Source organism: Rhincodon typus, chromosome 18 (genome assembly GCF_021869965.1).
Source record: "Rhincodon typus isolate 14 chromosome 18, sRhiTyp1.1, whole genome shotgun sequence".
Taxonomy (NCBI): Eukaryota; Metazoa; Chordata; class Chondrichthyes; order Orectolobiformes; family Rhincodontidae; genus Rhincodon; species Rhincodon typus.
The window spans coordinates 29,171,878-29,193,702 of record NC_063349.1 but is presented as its reverse complement, the minus strand read 5'-3'; the positions used below and the strand labels follow the sequence as shown (position 1 = coordinate 29,193,702).

The 21,825-nt window shown below is 39.5% G+C and overlaps 1 protein-coding gene across 5 annotated transcripts in view; it reads left to right on the top strand.

The window, feature by feature from the left end:
• Positions 1-21,825, top strand: part of LOC109917580 (dedicator of cytokinesis protein 4) — a 410,977-nt gene that overhangs the window by 1,793 nt on the left and 387,359 nt on the right. The window lies entirely within an intron of this gene.

Genomic DNA, 21,825 nt, shown 5'->3' with positions numbered 1-21,825 from the left:
GTGTGTATTGTGTAATTAATTGCGATTTGCAATAGAGGGTAGCTTTTCAGTTTTCAAGTGGTGTCCAGGAGCCAGAAAATTGATCATGTTTGTGATCTGTCCAGACCGAGGTAGCTGCAACAATTCGAATTCTGTTTTAATCAACTGGTTTGGACATGGTATGACACACCTCCGGGACATGCGAGGGGCACTTGCCCCTCAGAGGACACAATACGCTTAGTTCAGTAACTAGTGAACAATGCCTTTCTTCCCCTCGTGCTATTTCTCTCTCAACCCGCTACAACCGGTGGACAATAATGACTGCAATCTATAATATTAGTGAAGCAAAGCTGATCATTTGGAAAAGGTGCCGGTGACAAGACGAGCAGACAACTTCAATGAGTGCAGTTTGACACGAAAGTTGTCAATTCTCATTGCCAATGCTTTAACTCTGAAGAAACAAGTTTGCAACGTTAAGCTTTTGGGGGGAAAATGAGGAGGACTTTAACCTTTTTTTTGAAATCAACCTGTTCAGAAATGTTATGACACACCTCTAGAGCAGGTAGGACTTGACACATGGGCCTTCCAGACCAACGCGCCACGAGAGATAATTTTAACCTGTAGGGGAGTTCTCCGTTATTCAGACATCACCTTCAGGATTGATGCTGCTTTGGAGTTGTATTGGATGGTGGAATTTTGTTCCGAGGATAATCTGATGATGGCCCGGGATGTTGCCCTTTTGGGGGGAAACTCCAATTCGTAGAAAGGTGTTAATACAGATTCTCTCGCAGCACAAATAAATCAGTACACTCTACCGGATACTTCTCAAATTCAAACAGCAATTCTAAGGCCTTTGTTGAAGAGTCTGTGCTCTCAGTACATTTTTTTTTCGAGATGCTCAGAAGCAAACAAAAAACTGCACATGCTGGGAATCCGAAACTGGCTGCAAGATGCAGAAAACACCAGGCTACTCAGCGGTTGTGGGGCGCACAGATACAAATCCCTTTAAGGCTTTAGACCCTTCATTGAAACTGCTCTGTGAAAAGGTCGATTCTTATCTAGTTTCCTGGCGGTTGATATCTGACAACGTTGTTTCTCCAGCGTTTTCTATTTTTTTAAAAAAAAAATACTGGCCAGACACAGCTCTTTTTCCACACGCCCAACCGCACCGCGTGTCCTGTAACCCCTGCAGCAAAATGTGGATGTTGTTAGAAATGAATAGAGTCTTGCAGCTCTCGTTCTTTATAACTACAGCTCCAGAAACTTTTCTTAAAAAACAAATAATAACACTAATAACTGGACAGCGGGGAGACCAGGGAAAAGAGTAAAACAATCCAGTTGACGGCCGCTAGAAACTGTGAATTAAATCAGGAATTTCTCTTATGGGTTCCTCTTGGCTGAAATTGACTTCGGAAATAAAAAATAAGTTGGAGGTTCTGTAGGACAGAAGAACGAAAGTCATAGGTGACTCGACCTGAAATTACAACTACACAAAATCTCTTGTGAAAAATGGTTCGAGTTGAGGTTGCCAAGGGCAGGGGTGAATTTTGAATTTGGTGGGGAATCTCATTTGTAACTGGATGAAGGTGTTTCCAGAATAGATGAACCGCCATTCACCCAGAAAAGCCTTCAAGTTTGCGGTGAGGAAGACGATTTTTTTTTTGAATCCAGAAATTAAACACTAAGAACACCAACATCATCGGCATTCTTTTGCGGAGGTATATTGGACTCAAAAAGCTTTTGTCTGCACATTATTTCTCCACATTTTAGAACAAAACCAACCGCTGATTGCCAGAGTTGTTTTGTGCTATGTTGTGGTTTGCTATTTCGCAGCGCAGTTTAAACAATAGTACATCTCGCCGAAGGTTCGGTGGTTGAGCGTGTATCTAATAAATGCAGTATTATTTACGTAGATATATTTAATACATAGATATCTTTATGAAAGCCCGGTCAAATGTACCGAATCTTCCATCCTACATTTTCACCGAAGGAACAGACTATTGATCATGATGAAGGTTGTATCTCTTCGCCAGGGGAAAATTTTTCTGCCCTGTTGCTCACATATTTACAACCTGTTTCACTCCTCAATGACACTTGCTTTTCAGTAGCTGATACTATTAGCAACAGTGGCATCGTATTATAGAAGCGCAAAAAAAACTTCGTCACGTGATATGCAACTTGTCAGCACTCATGAAAAAGATTAGCAATGATAACTCTTGAAGTTCTGAAACACGGAATTGAAATGTGAAGTTTTTATTCAAAGCGATTGCATACTTTGTTCAGAGGAAATGAAAAGTATACTCATGGTCGGTTACACAATTACTTGAAGGCTCCAAGACCATTTACAATAAGAAATTCAGTGGAGTTCCCTTTGGTGTTTTTAAACAATACTATCACATAATGCCAGCATCCTTGTAGATATTTTCACCTGTTGTTTACCAATTAATAACTGAAATTGATGCGTGTTTTTAGCTGCCTTTGTTCAATCATTTCTATTTAAATTTTAGCCTTGCAAATTTAGTTTTTTTGCTCTTAACCATTGTGTTGAAATTAGTATGGTCCTGGTAATGGTCATGAAACAGTCTTTCTTTCTAAAGTGATAATGCAAGTAATTCTGTATTAATGAATGTAATATTATTGGTACTCTGGAATATTGCATTAAAATGGCAAACATTCATAAAATGTCTTTTCTAATGTTAAGTCTATTGACGTTTTGTACCTGCAACAGTAGATGGCAAATAGGCTGCTGATATATTGTACCACATGATTGTTACAGCTCGAAAGCAGGACCTTTTTCAGATTTCTCCTGACTCTATGCAAGATCAACTCCGCTAGTTCCATTCCCCTGCCATATCCCTGAAGGTCTCTAATTTGTTTAATAAATAGCCCATCTGGTTTCATTTCGGGAGCCATGATAGACTCTGCCTCTGCCACAAATACTCACTCTGAGAAGCCAGCTTGGCTGCCTAGTCCTCCCTCCTATCCCCTTTCTCCTAAATTATAAAAATAAATTCCAAAGAAGAAAAGGTTTGACCACTAGCCATTAGCTCCCAGGTTGTGAGGCTCTGCTCTAAAGAGAATTTTTTGAATTTTTTTTTCTTTGCAACTGGCGGAAGTGTTTTACTTTTGGTGTTCACTTCTCCTGTTGCTCCCAATCTGCTGTGCAGATCCTCCAATCACACGTTCCTTTGCTCCTCCAATCATTAGTTTCTATTTGTGGAGAAGCTGCATGAACAGGAAGGAGGAAATCTGTGACTGCGGAAGCTGGTGTAACATGTAGAGAGACAGAAGCTGTGTGACTGAAAGAACAGCTCTTCACAGATGCCATCTCACCCATGCCCACTGATCCTCCACTCAAATTCTGCCTGACTTCTAGCAAAATGCTTAAGCTTGCAATTGTTAAGCCCCAAACTGCAGAAGAACCGGAATATAAAATAATATTGTATGGGGTAACTGTTCTTGAATTTTCCACTCATTTTCTCAGGCTACTTATGATATCTTAAGGACAAATTCATCCACCATCCCGTGTACTACATCCTAAACATGTTGTGAAAAAGCGGTCCAGTTCCTTCATATTTGTCTGTCTGGGCCCTCATGAGCTAGAACGCCTTGGCAAATTTCCTGCCACCCTTTTCTACAAGGAGAAAAGCCCCTGTTTACCCAATCTATCCATATAATTGAACACTCTTATCTTCGGAATCACTGTCGTAAGTTTTTTCTTCAGTACCCTCAAGTATCCTTCCTTCCTAAAACATGACATTTAGAACTGATCATGGTGCTGTAGTTGAGGTCGATGTGGTGTTTTATAAAGGTTTGCTGTAACTTCCTTTTCTGTACTGTATGCATCTGTTTATGCAGTTTGTAGCCCAAGATCCCATATGTCTTTATAACCACATTTGACTTGCCTGACCATATTAAAAATCTCATTTCTGCATCTCCTTGATAATTTTTTCCTTTGGTTCATATTGCCCCTCCTTGTTCTTCCTGTTAAAATGTATCATTTCACTTTCTGCATTGTTTCGTCTGACTATTGGATGCCTTTCCACCAGCCTTCTGATATTCTCTTGAAGTCTATCACAAATCTCACAGTTCGCAATACTTCAACGTCTTGAGTCATCAGTAAATTTTTAAGGCTGTGACCTACACACTAAAGTCTAGATCATTGTTCTTTTTTTTGACTTTTAGTAATCATTGTACTGGTGCCTGGGAAACCCTGCTGTATATCTTCCTGCAGTATGAAAAACAACTGTTCACTTGTGCTGTTTCCTGTCACCGAGACAACGCCAGAGCTATTCTGCCACTTTTTTGTTTATTCCGTGGACTTCAACTTTGGCAAACCTGTTATTTGGCATTTTGCCAATATAACTCCATGGGGTGCACTCACCGCCCATACATTCTCTGTGCCTGTGATGTCACTGCCAGTAAAACTGCAAGACTTTGATTTATTTATTCGATATGGTATTGCTAAATGCTAGACAATGCTATCTTTGCCAAAATAGTTGCTATTGCAAGAAGCTACCTTCAATCAAAGATTTACTTTCCAGGGTTTAAATGGTGAATTTACTTGCATTTGTAATATTGTGGTGTATATTAGCTTGAAGCAAAGCATATCATCCATATTATGTAAATACAAGGACTAATTGCAGCGAGTAGAAGTATTAAGTAGCGTCTGAACAACAACAGGCACACTGTTAAGTCAGCAGCGCCAACCTTCTTAAGACTCTCCTTCAAACATATCAACTTAACCAATTTTTTGGCAATCCTCTTGTGTGGCTTGTAATAGTTTGTTTTAAGGTTCTTATAAATACCTTGGAATGTTTCACAATGTTAAAGATATTACATAAATACACACTGCTTTTTCAACCTATTTCTGGAACTTTGTAAAGTGCTCATACATTTCAGCTTCCTTAATATTAGCCTGCATTAATTTGAGAGAGTTAATTTTAAGAAATGTTTTAATTTTAAACTGTTCTTAGTTTGGATTAGGTAAGCATTGTGTCTGTGTTGAAATGATCTTCAATTGCTTGTTCCATTTATGGCATTTGGTAGAACATGGAGCTCGATGAAATAAATCTCCAGGCAATTGATAAATATTGCCTCAAGTTCTTGAACTGACTTCAAATGAATGCACAAACACTGTTGCAATTTGCAGTAACAAGACTTGAAATTAAGGCTTCATTACCAGCAATCATCATCATAAGAGCAAAGATGTAGGGAGATCTTGGATATGTGTCAGAATAATAGGGTTATGATAATAGGGGATTTTTAACTTTCCAAACATAGACTGGGACTGCTATAGTATTAAGGGCTTGGATGAGGAGGAGGAATTTTTTAAATGTGTTATGAAAATTTTCTTTGTCAATATATAGATGTACCTACTAAGGACAGAACAAAATGTGACCACCTCTTGGGAAATAAAGCAGGGCAAGTGATTTGAAATGTTTGTGTGGGAGCACTTTGGGATCAGTGATCATAATTCTATTAGTTTTAAAATAGTTATGGAAAACGATAGGCCTTGTATAAAAGTGCAAGTTCTTAAATGGAGTAAGGAAAATTTTGACTGTATGAGACAGGAACTTTGAAAAGTTGATTGGAGTAGACTGTTCGCAGGGAAAGGGATGACTGGCAAGTGGAGGGCTTTCAAAAGTGAGATGATGAGCTCAAAGGCATTATGCTCCTGTTAGAGTAAAGACTGAGGCTGGTAAGAGGAGGGAACAATGGATGAAGAAAGATAATTGAGGCTCTGGTCTGGAATAAGAAGGAGTCATATATTAGATATAGACAACTGGGATCAAGTGAATCTCTTGAAGAATATAAAGGGTGTAAGGGCATTCTTAAAAGGGAAATCAGGAGAGCAAAATGGGATATGAGAGCCTTGGCAGATGAGGATAAGGATAATCCAAAGAGATTCTACCAGTATATTAAGAGCAAAAAAACAACAAGGGAAAGAATAGAGCCCCTTAAAGATCAACAAGATCACCTATGTGTACAACCACAGGAGATGCGAGAGATTCTAAACAAATATTTTGCATCCGTTTTTACTATAGACAAAGAAATGGAGGCAGGGGAATTTAGGGAAATAAATATTGATATCTTGAAAGCAGTTCACATTACAGAAGAGGAGCTTCTAGAGGTCTTAAAAAATCATAAAGGTGGATAAATCTCCAAGACCTGATCAAGTGTATCCCAGGACATTGCAGGAAGTTAGGGAAGAAATTGTGGAGCCCCTAGCAGACATACTTGTATCATCTACAGCTACGGATGAGGTACCAGAAACAAGGGTGGCTGGTGTTGTGTCTTTAACAAATGTAGTAAGGATAAGCTTGGGAACATGGATTGGCTAGTCTGACATCAGTGGTGGGTAAGTTGTTGGGGGGGATTCTGAGAGATAGGATTTATATGCATTTGGAGAGGCAAGGACTGAATATAGATAGTCAGCATAGCTTTATGCCTGGGAAATCGTGTTTCACAAAATTGGTTGAATATTTTGAGAATTTGACCAAGATGATTGAGGGCAGTGCGGTAGATGTTGTCTATATGGACTACTGTAAAGTCTTTGACATGGTTTCGCATAGTCAACTAATTAGGAAAGTTAGATCATGTGGGGATTCAGGGAGAGCTTGCCAACTGAATACAAAATTTAGCTTTATGGTAGGAGACAGAGTGATGATGCAGTGTGTTTCTTTTTGACTGGAGACCTGTGACTAGCGGTGTTCTGCAGGGTTTGGTGCTGGGTCTACTTTTGTTTGTCATTTATATGAATGATTTTGGCGGTAGTTAGCAAGTTTGCAGATGGCACCAATTTTGGTGCTATAGTCGACAATGAAAAAGTTTATCTAAGATTACAATGAGATTTTGATTAATTGGGCCAATGGGCTCGGGAATGGCAGATGGAGTTTACTTTGGATAAATGTGAGGTATTGCAGTTTGCTAAGACAAACAAGGGCAGAGTTACAGTTAGAATATTTAAAAGACATTTGGATAGATACGTGAGTAGAAAAGGTTTAGAGAGATATGGGCCAAATACAAGCAAATGGGATTAGTTTAGTTTGGGAAACTTGATCAGCACAGACGAGTTGGACTGAAGGGTCTGTTTCCACGCTGTATGACCCTATGATTCTATGGAGTGACGTTTTCACCTTGTTCAGAGTCACATTCATTGAACATTTTTTACTTTTGCTTCTGTAACAGGATGTGGATTTTGCTGTTTAGCCTGGCATTTGTTGGCCATGCTTAATTGCCCTCAAAGGTGGTGATGAGCTGGTTGACTCATTGCGATACATACGCTGATGTTTCACCAAAATGCTGACCGAAAAGGATTTTCAGGATTTTAACCCACTGACAGTGAAAGACAGCAATTTGGTTCAAAGTCCAAGATAGTGTATGGCTTGGAGGGAACTTGCAGGTGTGCTTTCCCGTGTATCACTTGCTCTTGTCCTTCTGGTGCAGAGGCACTGTTTTGGAACATGTTGTTGATGGAGTCTTGGCGAGTTGCTGTGGTGCACCTTGTAGATGGTACAAGGTGCTGCCATTACCCATCTCTGGTGGAGGGACTGATATTGAAGGTATTGGAGAGTGTTCCACCATATTTGTGACTTGTAATGGTGGATGGTTGGCAGGCATTGAGGAGTCAGGAACTTGGTTCTTTGTCACAGAATTCCTAGTCTCTGACCTGCTGTTGTCGCCACTGTATTGCTGATTCAGCTGAGGTTTTGGTCAGTGTTAACCTCCAAGGATAGGGAATTCATCTATGGTAATGCCATAGATTGTCAAGGGGGATGATTAGATTCTCTGGTGGTGATAGCCACTGCCTGGCATGTGGGCAGTGTGAATGTTATTTACCACTTATTAACCCAAACCTGGAGGTTGCTGCGTATGGGCACTGACAGCTTCAGTATCTGAAGAGTCACAAATGGTTCTGAACATTGTGCAAACGCCCAAACTTTGTGATCTTATGACTATATGAAAGCAGCTGAAGATGGTTGGACCTCGGACACTAAGGAACCTTTGCAAAGGTGTCCTGGAACTAAGATAATTTACCTCCAATAACCACAGACGACATCCTTTGTGATGGGTATGTCTTGAACCAGCAGAGAATTTTTCACCCTGATTACCACTGACTTCCATTTTACTTCGAGCTCCTTGATGTAACGTTTGGTCAAATGCTGCTTTGATGTCCAGGGCAGTTACACTCTCTTGTGATTTTGCCTCCAACAGGGCACTTTACCTGATGTGGCAAAGCTGATGTTATTTTCTGAAACCTGATACCATTGTGCGGAAGAATTTAACATATGTTTATTTCACCTGATTATTAATTGCAAACAAATTACATTCATCGGCACAGTGGCTTAGTCAACATTAAAATATTAGATTATAACAGGAGCATGCTGCCAGTAGACTGTCGTGCTTCAAGTGATCCCAGGTTAAGATGTTATGTGGGAACTTAATACCCTTAGGTCATAAGCTATGATACAGTACTACCATGAGTATTTTTCCTAAAAGTATACTGATGTACTGACTGAGACATAACACATTCTGTCAAACAGATATACATGGTTGTACATAAGCATGTGTTGTCAATTCAAATCAGTATACAAACTGAAAAAACAGCTTTCAAAAATAACATTTCAAACTCGAGTGCACTGCTTTGGAGGGTTTTGTGACTTGGGATGTTTAGACAGTTGATTGTTGAGCAAGATGTTGACACTTATCTTCCCGCTGATAATTTGTGCTGGGGATGATAATCACTTCTCTATTGTGTTGCCACATTTTATTCAATACCAAAATGTCATGATCACTGGGGGAGTATGCTGAAAATCACCCCCACTATTACGAGTTGTCACAAATGTGAAAACTCGGTTAAAGCACTGAATTGACCAATTTCACTTGACTGCCTAATTCAGGTTAAAAAATGCACATAAGGTTTCTTCATTACAATAAAACATAATTTTCTTTGCAATCGATTTGATTTTAGTTAATAGTGAGAAAGAAACGTGAATTGCTTGCAAATTTCTGTAACTTAAGCTCTAACCTTTTTAAAAATTCCCATATCATTAGAAACGGACACAAGCAAGATAAATATTACAGGTGGGGAAGGGAAGAAAATTCAAAAAAGCAGTATCAATGAATTGTTTTCTTTCAACTCCTTCTGATTCTTTGCTAAGGACATAAAGCTGTGGCTATCCTGATTCTCTGTCTTTAATTCACTGGTTGAGGATGTGCCCTTTTCAGTTCCTCTGAAAGTGGTTTTTCCCGTTTTCCTTTCAACAAAAGAATTTGCAGAGAAGGCAGTTTACAGGGAAATGGAGCTCACTGTGTCAGTTACATTCATTGGGTTGCTAAGTCATCAAGTAACGTGAAATTAGAGAAGTAATCCATCACAATGATTTTAATCCTCTCTCATGCACTGTGCAAAAGTCCAGTGCTACATTTACCCAAGGAGTGGATGCAAAGGCTCCCCCTGTGACTGGAATTGAATTAGAATTAGAATACCTACAGTGTGGAAATAGGCCCTTCAGCCCAACGAGTCCACACTGACCCTTGGAGCATCCCACCCAGACCCATCCCCTTATAACCCACACATCCCTGAGCACTGCGGGCAATTTAGCATGGCCAATCCACCTAGCCTGCACATCTTTGGACTGTGGGAGTAAACTGGAGCACCCGGGGGAAACCCACGCAGACATGGGGAGAATGTGCAAACTCCACACAAACAGTCGCCTGAGGGTGGAATTGAACCCGGGTCCCTGGCACTATGAGGCAACAGTGCTAACCACTGAGCCACCGTGTTGCCCGCATGTTGACTTTTTAAAAAATTCACTCATGGATTGTGGGCATTGCTGGCTGGACCAGCATTTATTGCCTGTCCCTAATTGCCCTTGGGAAGATAGTGATAAACTGCTGCAGTCCAGTGGGTAGATCCAGAATTCCAGAGGATTTACCAAGAACACTGAAAGAACAGTGGTATATTTCCCAATTAGGACAGTGAGTGGCTTGGAGTGGAACTTTCAGCTGATGGTGTTCCCATATATCTGCTATCCTTGTCCTGCTAAATGGAAGTGGTTATGGGTTTTGAGTTGCTGTCTCATGAGCCTTGGTGAATTTCTGCAGTGCTTGCTGTAGGTGATACACAGTGGTGCTCCCAAACAGTGGTAGTGGAGGGAGTGTGTGTTCTGTGGATGTGGTGCGAATCGAGCATGCTGCTTTTGTCCTGGATGGTGTGAGCTCCTTGAGTGTTATTGAAGATGCACCCATCCAGGCAAGAGGAAAATATTCCAACACCATTCCTATCTTTTGTCTTGAGATGATGGAGAGGCTTGGGGAGTCAGGATCTTTTTAACATGTGTCACATATGTTAGAGTCATAGAGTCATACAGCATGGTCCAACTGCTCCACGCCGACCATGTTCCCAAATTAAACTAGCCCACTTACCTATGTTTGGTTCACATCCCTCCAAACTTTTCCTATTCATGTACTTTTACAAAGTTTAAAAGACATTTGGATCTGTACCTGCATCCAATCTTCCTCTGGCAGTTTATTCCACACATGAACCACTCTGAGTACAAAAGAAATGTTGCATCTCAGTCCTTTTTGAATCTTTTTGCTCTCACTTTAAAAATATGCTCCCTTATTTTGAACTCCTTCACCTTAAGGAAAAGACCTTTTTGTTTTTCACCTTATCTTTGCCCCTCATGATTTTGCAAACTGCTTTAAGATCACCCCTCAACATCCTACATTCCAGTGAAAAACGTCCCAGCCTATCCAGCATATTTTTATAACTCAAACTCTCCATTCACAACAACTTTCTGGTACATCTTTTCTGAACCTTCTACAATAATAATCTTCCTTCAACAGGGCGACCAGAACTGCACACAATACTCCAGAAGAGGCCTCACCAACGCCTTCTGACCTCTACGTGACGTCCCAACTACTATAGTGAAAAGTCTGAGCAATGAAGACAAGCATGCTAAACGCTGCCTTAACCACCCTGTCTACCTGTGACACAAATTTCAAAGAATTATGTCCCTGAACCCTGAGGGCTCTATGTTCTACAACACCACCCTAGGGCCCTACCACTAAATGTATAAGTCCTGCCCTTGTTTGTTTACCAAAATGCAATACCTCTCATTTATTCACATTAAATTTCATCTGCCACTCCCATTGACCCAACTGATTAAGATCTCTTTGAAATCTTAGGTAACCTTCTTCATTGTCTACTATACCAACAATTTTGGTCTCATCTACAAACTTAGTAACAATGCTTCTGTATTCTCATTCAAATCATTTATGTGAATAACAAACAAAAGTGGACTGAGTACATTCTTGAGTCATGCAATATACTGACTCATCCTTGGCCAGTACACAGGTTCACATGCTAGCTGCCTTGTGAGTTCAATGCCCATATGTTCCTGGTGTAACATCTTGGTGCAGTGTTTTGGTGTGAAGACTTGTTTGGTCATGAAAATGACTTGTCTTGATTAAACCACATTTTGCTCTATATTGCCAAAGTGATCAGATTTTTTCAGGTACTTCTTTAATGTCAAGTTATCCCCAGACAATGATCTTTTCGAATTCTTGTAGTTGTTCATCTTTGGCACTTGCTGATTACAGCTGTTCACACTGGATTTGGCTGAAGTGTAATAGATTAACTTTGAGAACATCTTCAACTTTGTACTTTTAGGCTTTAACATGTGGAGGAATGTCTTGGTCATGTGTAGGTTGGGTAATCTGTTCCGTGTTTCAGATGAGATCATCCAGGTACCTGGCCTATATTTTACTTTTAAAGTAGGATCCTTGCAGATTGTTGACTGATTTGACAGCATCATGTCTGGTCTGGCCCAGCGCAGTAGGTCTGTGGTTTAAATGTCACTGTGGTTTGAACCTGCCACTGCTACAGCACTGGTATTTACCAAGGAGATGATTTTGGGAAAATCAGGTGAGCTGTTCTATTGAGACTGCTGTGATTCTGCCAGTACACAGAACTGGAGATCCATTATTTGCTGTGAGACAGTCTCTTATAGGCTGTACTATGGAGGACCACTTGCTGAAGTACATGTCTTTCAGGATGCATAGTAGTAACATATTAATACTAGCTCCTGTGTTGATTTTAGCTTTAAGTGTGTCATTCTGCCATTTCAGGATATTAATGTTGCAAAAGCTTCTGATTGCCTTTGTACTGTTGATGTGGTATGTGAGGCTAACAGTATTGAAAGTGTGGCCATCTTGTGACATTTTCTTTTTGCTTGGTTGACTGTGAACCTCAATGAGTTTGCATTTGTGCTCCCTCATGATTCTTTCTCTTGCTGCAAATGTTGTAATGTTATACCACCTTGTTGGTCACCTGTGTTTTTGTTCTGGGCACACGTGCAGGAAATGTCACTTACGTGCTGCATGTCAAGAGAAGCTAGATAACCTTTAGGTAAATGTGACAAACCACATTTGTTAAGATAGATTTTGGTTTTGTGCACAGTGCTGACCATAACAATAGTATTGGGTTCACCTAAAGCACATATTTATTGATCTGCCACAACGACGACTTACGGTGTCAATCCTCAAGTAATGTCAATGGCATAGCTCTTTTTCAAAAGCTCCTTCCTAAAGGCTTTAGTTGTGAAGGCAATGACTAATTTGAAGACTAACTGACAGTTCTTGTTTAGAGAAGTCACACTTGTGCCCTTTTGTAGAATTTTCTGCCAAACTGGTCAATAGACTCTTGGAGTGTGACGTGATGAGACTTTGAGTCTGTTGGAATCTGTTAATCTTGCAGTTACTAGTTGGCTTGAGCTCATCTTACAACTTCCCAGATGTTTGATCTTCTGAATATCTGTAGACAGACATAATGTGTTAATTCATCAAAGTCCCTCCTTTCCAATAAAAAGAAAAATTTTTAAATCTCTTTTCTTGGCATCATCTGTCTCTTGATCTGTAAAATAGCATGTGTTGTTTGCGCAGTTATAATTTGTTAAGGGGTGACTGGTTGCCCAATCCATACTGAAATGTTTGTCTTCCATTCTCTTCACAGGTCTTTGCTTATTTTTAGGAATAGATTGCAGTCATGTCGGTTTAATTCTTCTTTTATGTGTTGCTGCTCCTTTAAAAATTGCAGGTTTGAAGTAGTCGGTTTTAGCTAATAGGTGCCAGTCATGCCAAAACCGACATAATGATGCCTTGTGGGTCTTTGTATGTTCGAGCCAATTTGGACAAACTAAACAGCAGAAACTGACCTAAGCCTGGACAGACATAAGCTGCCTTAATGTAGAAAACCATTTTGCTTACTGTTTTAAAACTGTAGTTTTTTTTTAATAGGACAGTTTTTGGAGCTGTTCTTTCAGGGAATTTTAACTACTTTGAGTTTGATCAAATCAGTAGCCTCTTGTGTCACATTTTTAAAGAAAGAGGTGGAGCATTTGCTGTGCTTCTGTATAGGTCTTTTACCTTCAAGTTTCATAATGTTTGTAAGTTCGGTCTTTTTTTTGTATTAAGTAAACCTTTAACATTTCTTTTGACTTAATCTGTCGTCTTGGTGGTCAAAACCATACATAAAGATGTGTGGCGTCTGTACACTCAGAAACCTGCTTGGTTGAAGGGTGAGAATCTGACCCTTAGCCCATTTCTCTGTCGTCCATAATGCTTGTCCAGTTGGTCGTCTTTTAGTTTTCCAAACACCAACCACAAAGATAATAGTAGCTATTTGTTAGGTGGCCACTGCTTTTAGCCACGATGTAATTATGGCTTTCAAATAAGTGTCACATCATGTAAAACAATGGTTTTATCTCCTGTAACATAAACTGGGCATTTATGTCATGGTATTGAAGAACCCTACAGACATTTATTACAGGTGACTGTTGAATACAAGAGTAACTTTCACAGGCACCGAAGTGTCTGGGCTGTAATGAAGCATTTTAATTCCATTTTATGTCTAATGTGCTAGTGACAGTTTAAGTTTTTCATTCACTATTGTTAATCTTTTAGTTACCAATGTTAATAATTCATTGCACTCATAGCTCCTATGACATTGGTCTTTGTGAGCCAGAAAATGTGCTTTTTCTGCAATATGTATAAAATGCCTCACATGATGTAATATAGTATGGTTATCTCTCAGTCTTCGTCTTTTGAACTATTGACTGAGTGATTAACTTGTAATTTTTTTTTGATGACTGTCCATTTTAAGTTCACTTCAAGTAATATTTTTATGGAAATAGCTGGGAAGTAGTCATTGAACAGGATTGTAGGGAGCTATTATTCGATAGAATATTAGATAGAATTTTCAGTTTTCTGAAACTTTTCAAATTACTAATTTCTGCTGTAAATGTTAATGCTGTTTATCACTGGCTTTAACTCCCAGAGGTTAGCTTTTTTCATCATTGGTAAATTGTTTGTTTCTATGGTTCAAGTAAAGGTAAAGCTGCTATAGTCCGAGAGGATCGTAGGGCTTCTCTGTCATTTGAGAGAGATGACTCATGAGTCACCAGACCTCAGGCAAGGGGAGAGATTGAGGAAAAAGTTCTTTCTGGTAACCTCCAAACCAGTCTCTAGCCATCTGAGCTCACAAACTCCCCTTTCATTTTGATTATGTTGCTCTTGTTTTTGAAAGTATTGTTTAAACAATATTGACCATTTGCCAAACTTCCCTGGGACATGATATGCCTTCCTCTGCACACAGTTCTCCAGGTAAAGTCTAACCAAGTTCCTACACAGTTGAAATATGAATTCACTGTTCCTGTATTTAAATCCACTTGTGATAAAGGCTTCCCTAACAGCTTGCTTGCACCCGCATGTTAGCCCTCATTGACTTTTGGACAATGACACCTGGCCCCTTTGTACATCTACACTTTCCTGCCTCTTACCATGTTGCATTTGAGATAATGCAGTTGTCCTGCAGGGCATCCAAACAACATGCATACACTATATATAAAAAGGCAAATTAACTTGTTCTTTCTGAAATGAGATTTGATCTTTGAGGATTGATGACATTGCTTGATGATAAATTCAAATTAATTGAAAGGATTTGAATTGCCAGTTTGGCTTTTAAGTCAGCTGCACATTCCACAGTACTTTTATCTTGTAAAAGCTGAGTCATTTGATCGAATTCTTAGTTCATTAGGAAAGATCAACAGGTTTTTTTTAACATGAAAGGCAAATGATTTATTAAGAAGCATTTTAAATATCACTGAAAAGAGAGACATGCTGTCAAAGGTTTTGCCTTGCCCTCATCAGAACAGATGATATGAAAGCATACCAAATTTTGAAGGGCAAAAGAAATTATGCTGCATCAGAAACAAGATGCTGGTTGATTGTCAGATGGTTGAGGCATTCCAATTGAGGATGCACCATGGAACCATTACCAAAAGCTATTGTTTAAATGCAGAAACAAGGCAAATCAACAATGAAGAATTTTTTGAAGTGTAGACACCAATAATGAGTAATGTTTGGAATATTGGACAGTATTGCAAATTTATTAGATTGTTGAATTAAAGTGAACCTTTCCATTTGAAATGCAATTCAATTAAAATATTAATGATTCAGGCAATGAAAGTTTTGAGCATGCAATTATTCATGTTGCACCATGCTTCATGAGTTAATTTTTATGATGGAGGACATATGAAGCTGGAACTAACAGATTCTGTAGGTCACATAGAGCTGCCTGAGTGCATTCATAAAACACATTTTTTTTAGTCATGAAATAGTTAATTTCATTCACAAAAGATCTGAATAAAGTAAAGGCTATATCAAATAAAGATGTAGCAAGCATAATCCTGAGTAATTTTAACTTGAAGTATTGACAACATTCCAGCAATAATGCTGAAGACTTGTGCTCCAGAACTTGCCACGTCCAAAGCCAAGCTATTCTAGTATTGTTGAAACATTGGCATCTACTGACAAGTTGGAACATTGCCTATAAGTGTTTGGTACTCCTCAAAGCAGGACAAATCCAACCTAACCAATTACTGCTTTGTCAGCAAAGTGATGGAAGGGATCCTTGACAGTGTGATCGAGCAGTGCCTGCAAAGTAATAACTGCTTGCTGATGCCCAGTTTTTGTTTTGTTCTGACTATGGCCCCTCAGCTCTTGGTTTCATTACAGCTTTGATCCAAATATGGACAAAAAGCGAAACTCTAGAAGTGAGGTGAGAATGTCTGCCCTTGACAACATGTCACGTTTGCCCAAGAATGACGTGAAGGAGCCAGTTGAACAGTTACGAGGTCAACTAAATTGAAGAACCTCCGAAGCGATAATCTCAGGATTACCACCTGAGCCATGGGCAAATTGGCATGGGGTAAACCAAGTATAGAAATTAAATGCATGGCTCAAAAAAATAGGTGTTAGAGGAATGGGGTTTCAGTTCATGGGGCACTGGCACCAGTACTGAGGTAGAAGGCAGCTGTTATGATCAGATAGTCTTCATTGAACCATGATGGGACCAGTGTTCTGTAAATCAAATAATTAGGGTTGTAGAGACGTCTTTGAACCACTTGTGGAGGGGATTGGGGAGGATTTGGGAGGAAAGAAATGTAGGTTTGCAAATCAAAAGATAAGGCAGAATTGCAGGGCAAGGATTTTGACAATGATATCCAGAGAGAGGGAGAGTACACAAGCATAAAAAGGAGTGGCAAAAAGAGACAACAGGGAAACAAAAGATGAAGCAAAATTAGCGGTGCTTTACTTGACTGCATGTAGTATTTGAAATAACATAAACTAAGGGCAAAAAATTGACAGTTTTTTTTGGTTTTGTGGAGATTTGGTTGCTAGGAGATCAAAGCTGGGAACTGAACATTCAGGTGTGGATGAGCGTTCAAAAGGACAGGTAGGAAACAAAAGCTGGTGAGGTGGCTTTCTCAGTACAAGATGGAATTTGTATGTTTGCAAGAAATGTTCTTGGATTGCATGATGTAGAATCCACACTAGTGGAAGTAAGAAATAACAGGGGAAGAAGATATTGGTGAGAGAAATCTATAAGTAAATGGTAAAGTCGCCATAGTCATAGAGGACAATAGGGCTGTGCTCTCTTTAGATAGAAAGAGAGAGATGGATGATTGGCGGTGAGTTTAACCGAGGGTGGTCATGCCTCAGATGAAGGGCAAAACTTCAGTGGGAATTGAACCCATACTGCTGGCGACACACTGCATTGCAGACTAGCTGCCGAGCTAACTGAAAAAATAACAAGAACTGCGGATGCTGTAAATCAGGAACAGCCTAGCCAACTGATCCCTCTTTACCTTATCTATAGAACCCTAACAGTTGTTGTCCCATAGGACAGGAAATAAGTTGGAAGATAATTAGGCCATTTAAAAAAAGGAAGTATATTAATCATGAATAACTTTAATATTTTTTGTAGATTAGGAAAATCAAATTAGCAGAGGAAGCTGCAAGGAAGAATTCATTGAGTGCATCCTGGATAATTTTCTTGAAGAAAAGTGCTGTGGCTCCAATCACCAATCAGGCTATTTTGGATCTGGTGGTGTGTTTTGAGACAGGTTTAAAACATGATATGAGTAAAACATCTCCTTGGCAACAGTGATGATATTAGCATTCAGCTTGAGTGTGAAATTTGAGTTGGAGACAACTTAGGTAAGGGTAACTTCATGGGAATGACGGTAGAGTGGGCTAGTGTGGTCCAGGAAAGGAGTTTCATAGCAAACATGGTTGAGAAACTATGGCAGATGTTTAAAACAAAAAATAGCTCATGGGTCTAAGCAAAGATGTATCTCACTGAGGAAGGAGGATTCTGGAAAGGGGATAAACTGACCAGGGAAGTTGAAGACTGTGTATTTTTTTTTATACTATGTGGCCAAAATTTGTGGTAAGTCACAGGATTGGGAATGTTTAAAAAAAACAACAAAAGATGACCAAAAATAATGGTGAGGGAGAAAATAAACAGGGTAACATGAGCAAATAATGTAAAAACAGATAATGAGAGCTTCTTCAAAATAGAAAACTGAGGACAGAGGCCATAATGGAAAATGAGCTCTCAGATGGAGACTGACAAACCAATAATGAAGGTCTAGGAAATAGCAGAGGAGTTAAATAAATCACGAGAGCAGAAGTATGAGGGTAACTAATGGTGCTAAGGGTTGCTATGTCCCCTGGACCTGATGGGTTGCATCCTAGGCTTTTAAAGAAAGTAGTTACAGAGAGCGTCAACGCACTGATAGTAATCTTAGAGTCTCTAGATTTTGGTGAAATTCCAGAGAATTGGCAGTTTTAATGTAAGATCCTTGTTCAAAAAAGGAGACACAAAACTGGTAACTTTAGTGGCTTTGACATGTGTTGTTGTGAAAATGTTAATCTATTACAAAAGATGTAATAGATGATGATACAGAAACTGTAATTGAGCAGAGTCAGCCTGGCTTTATGAAGGGGGAATAATGCCTGGCAAATTTATTACAGTCCTTTTGAGGAAGCAACAAACAAGGTAGATAATGGGACCCGGTAGATAGAGGATAAAAGGCATTTGATAAGGTACTAACATAATGCTACTTAAGAGTCCATGGTGTTAAAGGTCCATGTTGGCATGGGTAGTGAATTGCTTAACTAAAAGCAGACAGAGTTGGGGATAAGGTGGCATTTTCAGGATGGTAACCTGTAGCTAGTGAAGTGCCACAGGGATCTATGCTTGGGCCACAATTATTTACAAATATACATTAATGACTTGGATGATGGAAGTGAATGTACTACTGCCAAGTTTGCAGATGATGCAAAAATATGTTGGAAGGTAAATGGTGAGGATGACACAAGGAATCGAGCAGAGGAATAAAGTGAGTGGTCAAAAATGGCAGATGGAATATAATGTGAGAAAATGTGAGATTTACGTACTGTAGCTGGAAAAATAGATGATCTAAATATTATTTAAATGGGGAAAGAGTGCTAAAAGCTGCAGAAGAGGATTTTAGGAGTCCTCATTGCATGAATCACCATAAAATGTAGCATCCAGGTTTAATGTGTAATAGGGAAGGTAAATTGAAATAAATGTCAAAATTCAAAGGAAGTGAAATATGAAAAAGAGAGGGATGGGTGAGGGGATGTGGTGCTCCTGCTTAAACTGTACAAAACACGGATTGGACCACAGCTGGAATATTGTGAACAGTTCTGGTTCCCTTCTCTCAGGAAAGATATTGAAGGCAGTCCAGAGAATGTTAATTACATTGATTTGGGTATTGGAGGGATTGTCTTATGAGGAGAGTTTGAGTCGGGTGGGCTTGAATTCATTAGAATTTAGGAGAATGAGAGAAGACCTTATTGAAACATGCAATTGATAGGGAACTTGACAGAGTAGATGCAGAGAGATTGTTTTCCCCTTGTGTGAGAGCATAATTTCAGTAAGGAGCTGCTCATTAAGGCAGCAATGAGAAGGAATCTCTTCTGAGGGAAAAGGTAGGAAATTTGATTGGAGGACTACCAGGTCAGCCATGATCTCGTTTGAATAGTGGATGGACTCGATGGGCCAAATGGCCGACTTCCGCACCAATGGTTTATGGCGTTAAGGAACCCCTAGCAAAATTTGGAGTCAATAGGAATTGGAGAAAACTGTTTATGGGTTGAAAAACTACTTTGCAGATTGAAAGATGGTTATTATTGTCAGAAGTCAACTACCTCAGTGCCAGGACAACTCTATATAGGAGTTCCTTAGGATAGTGTCTTAGGCCCGACCATTGTCAGCTGCTTCAACAATGACTTTCCTTCCATCATAAGGTCAGAAGTAGGGGTGTTCACTGATGGTGCCATTCATGACTGCTCAGATACTGAAGCAATCCATGTCCAAATGCAGCTAAACCTTGACAAAAAACATAGGTTTTGGGCTGTTGCGTGGTAAGTAACATTCATGCAATAGACTTCAGACAATGATTATCTCCAATAAGGGAATCTGATCATTGTCCTTGATACTCAATGGCTTTGTCATCCCATTGAACCCACCATTATCAATATCCTGGAGGTTACCATTGACCAGAAACTGAGCTGGACTAGCCTTATAAACACTATGGTTGCAAGAGCATGTCAGAAGCTGGAGATATGCACCGAGTAATCTACCTTTCTCCCCAGCACCTGTCGACTATCTACAAAACACATCAGAAGTGTGATGGACTTGTTTGCCTGGATAAATGCAGTTCTGTGAATGTCAATCTTGACACCATCCAGGATACAACCGTTATACAGCGGCAGCAATGTGCACCATCTTCAAGTAGACTGTAGTAATTCACAAAGATTTCTTTGACAGCATTTTCCAAACCTGCGACCTCTCCCACTTAGAGTGACAAGGCAGCAAATGCAAGGGAACGCCACTACCTGCAATTTCTCCTTCAAGTTTCACCATCTTGACTTGGAACTATATTACTGTTCCTTCACGTTGCTGGGTCAAAATCCTGGAACTCCCTAACAGCACTATGGGAGTTACTACAGCACAAGATCTTGATCTGCAGGTCAAGAAGGCAGCTCACCAACTCTTTCTTAGCAGCAATTTATGGATGGGCAATAAATTCTGGCCTAGATAGTGATGCGCATATCCCAGCAACAATAGTTGAAAAAAATTGGATAGAATTGACATTGCATGGAAACCCTGCAGAGAATTATATAAGATGTAATCCATTTTGAAACAACTGTAAATTATTGTTACCTTATGAAGACAATATCATCAAATTCAGGTTAAATAACATTCTTAACTGATACTTTTTCTCAACTATTGTTAAGCTTTCATATTTGCATTTGTGGAATTATCGACATAAATGAAATGGTTATGATAGCTGAAAATAACAAAGTGAAATTCTGCTTCATCTGTGTTGTATCTTGATTCATTCTTTTCCATAAGTTTAATTTAACTTCCTGTGGGAAATCGTCTTTGAAGTGTGATTTAGAAGCCTTCATGGACCTGCATGATTCATTTCCCAGATTATAGTCTGCTTCAGTCTTGAGCTACAAAGCAAATTAGAGAGTATTACAAGGATTCTCAGTCCTTTTGGCAACATTAATTTGCAAATTCTTCAATGTAAAGGAAAAATGTTACATTTTAATGCTTGTATTTATGTGGACAGTATACTCAAACGTTAAAATAATACTTGGAGTAATTTAAAAAGTATGGTAAGTCTAAAATAGTAGCACTGATAGTATGTCTTCAACATAGGAAGTACAAGTAATGGCAAAAATAGTAAAGCAACAGCTGCAGCAGTCGGTGAATGCAGCATCTAGCTTGCATACAATTTCATTTTGACTTTTATATGATTAAAAGGGATGAAATAAGCACCTATGCTATTAAAAAGAAGTAATGTTGCAGCTAAGGAAGATGTGGATTTGTGTCATGAAATTGTGAAGAGAGACTGGATCGACTGGGGTTCCTGTCCTTGGAAATGCACAACGCAGAGTTGCTGAGCAGAGGCTGATAGCCAAGTTCGGTACGCATGAGAATGGCCTCAACCGGGACCTTGGGCTCATGTCGCACTATAGGTGACCTCACCACACTATATACTCACACATGCCCTGACACACATACACACATGCACTGACACACGTACACACACGTACACATGCATGCATCCTCTGTTATACACCACTCTGTCTGTCTGCCTCTCTCTCCTGACACCCCCCTCTCTCACTCCCCCTCTCCCCCTCTCGCACACATGTGAATCTATGGATGAATTTTTATTTGCAGATACATTCTATTTTGTTCAAAAAGCACGCAATTTATAGACAGTCAGTCAATATGGTGCTTTAATGGATTCCTACTTTAGAAATAAAACCAGTCTAATTCCAAACCAAAACACAAATAGATCCTAAACAAGGCCTCACACCGAACAGGCATTGTCTGACCTAAAATCACACCTCTTCCTTGCACTGATAAAATCTTTAGTTTTCTCAGGA